The 2,223-nt window shown below is 38.1% G+C and overlaps 1 non-coding gene across 1 annotated transcript; it reads right to left on the reverse strand.

Moving 5' to 3' along the window:
- Positions 1-886: 886 nt before the first annotated feature.
- On the reverse strand, positions 887-994 carry LOC112724906 (small nucleolar RNA R71). Its single transcript, XR_003164046.1, has one exon. It is a non-coding gene; the product is annotated as a small nucleolar RNA R71 (small nucleolar RNA).
- Positions 995-2,223: the final 1,229 nt, after the last annotated feature.

Here is a 2,223-nt window from a genome sequence, read left to right on the forward strand (position 1 = left end):
AAATTCTTTTTAATTAACTAATTGTTTTAAATTCTAATTTTATTTTATTTCTTTTCTTAAATTTCGAATTCTAACTTAATTAATTAAATAAAAATAAAAATATTTTTCTTCTCCCTCTTTTTAAAATTTGAATACTCTCTCTCATCTCTTTCTATTTATTTAATTATTTACTAACATTTCTCTTCTACTCATAATTCGAACCCTCTCCCTCTCTGTGTGTTTGAATTCCTCTTATTCTCTCTCTACCTCATTCTTCTATTCTTCTATTCTTATACTCACATAAAGGAATCTCTATACTGGGACATAGAGGATTCTACTATTCTCTTTGTTCTCTTCTTTTTCATATGAGCAGGAACAAGGATAAGAACATTCTTGTTGAAGCTGATCCTGAACCTGAAAGGACTCTAAAGAGGAAGCTAAGAGAAGCTAAAGCACAACACTCTAGAGAGGACCTTACAGAAATTTTCGAAAAAGAAGAAGACATGGCAGCCGAACCCAATAACAATGGTGGAGATGCAAGGAGATGCTTGGTGACTTTACTGCACCAACTCCCGACTTCTATGGAAGAAGCATCTCAATTCCTGCAATTGGAGCAAACAACTTTGAGCTTAAGCCTCAATTAGTTTCTCTAATGCAGCAGAATTGCAAGTTTCATGGACTTCCATTGAAAGATCCTCATCAATTCTTAGCTGAATTCTTGCAAATCTGTGACACTGTTAAGACCAATGGAGTTGATCCCGAGGTCTACAGACTTATGCTTTTTCCCTTTGCTATAAGAGACAGAGCTAGGATATTGTTGGACTCACAACCTAAAGAAAGCCTAAACTCTTGGAAAAAGTTGGTCAATGCTTTCTTGGCCAAATTCTTTCCACCTCAAAAGATGAGCAAGCTTAGAGTGGAAGTCCAAACTTTCAGACAGAAAGAAGATGAATTCCTCTATGAAGCTTGGGAAAGATACAAGCAATTGATCAGAAGGTGTCCTTCTGACATGCTTTCAGAATGGAGCATCTTATGTATATTCTATGATGGTCTGTCTGAATTATCTAAGATGTCATTGGACCACTCTGCTGGTGGATCTCTTCATCTGAAGAAAACACCTGCAGAAGCCCAGGAACTCATTGAAATGGTTGTAAATAACCAGTTCATGTATACTTCTGAAAGAAATCCTGTGAGTAATAGGATGACTCAGAAGAAAGGAGTTCTTGAGATTGATACTCTTAATGCCATATTGGCTCAGAACAAAATATTGACTCAACAAATCAATATGATTTTTCAGAATCTGACTAAAATGCAAGCTGCATCCGGCAGTACTAAAGAAGCCTCCTCTGAAGGAGAGGCTTATGACCCTAAGAATCCTACAATGGAAGAGGTGAATTAACTGGGAGAATCCCATGGAAACACCTACAATCCTTCATGGAGGAATCATCTTAGATTCTCATGGAAGGATCAGTAGAAGCCTAATTAAGGCTTCAATAATAATAATGGTGGGAGAAATAAGTTTAGCAATAGCAAGCCTTTTCCATCATCTTCTCAGCAACAAACAGAGAATTCTAAGTAGAACCTCTCTGACTTAGTAACCATAGTCTCTGATCTATCTAAGACCACTCTTAGTTTCATGACTGAAACAAGGTCTTCCATCAGAAATTTGGAGGCACAAGTGGGTTAGCTGAGTAAAAGAGTTACTGAAATCCCTCTTAGTACTCTCCTAAGCAATATAGAAGAGAATCCAAAGAGAGAGTGCAAGGCCATCAATATACCCAAGGTGGCCGAAACTATAGAGGAGGAAGAGGCAATGATTTCCAGTGAGGAAGACCTCAATGGACATCCACTGACCACCAAGGAGTTCCCTAATGAGGAACCAAAGGAATCTGAGGCTCATACAAAGACCATAGAGATTCCACTGAACTTACTGTTGCCATTCATGAGCTCTGATGAGTATTCTTCCTCTGAAGAGGATGAAGATATTATTGAAGAGCAAGTTGCTCGGTATCTAGGAGCAATCATGAAGCTAAATGCCAAGTTATTTGGTAATGAGACTTGGGAGGATGAACCTCCTTTGCTCATCAACGAACTAAATGCCTTGGTTCAGCGTAAATTACCTCAGAAGAAACCAAATCCTGGAAAGTTCTTAATACCTTGTACCATAGGCATCATGACCTTTGAGAAGGCTCTGTGTGATCTGGAATCAAGAATAAACCTCATGCCACTCTCTGTAATGGAGAA

The sequence above is a fragment of the Arachis hypogaea genome, chromosome 11 (assembly GCF_003086295.3).
Source record: "Arachis hypogaea cultivar Tifrunner chromosome 11, arahy.Tifrunner.gnm2.J5K5, whole genome shotgun sequence".
In the NCBI taxonomy this organism is placed as follows: Eukaryota; Viridiplantae; Streptophyta; class Magnoliopsida; order Fabales; family Fabaceae; genus Arachis; species Arachis hypogaea.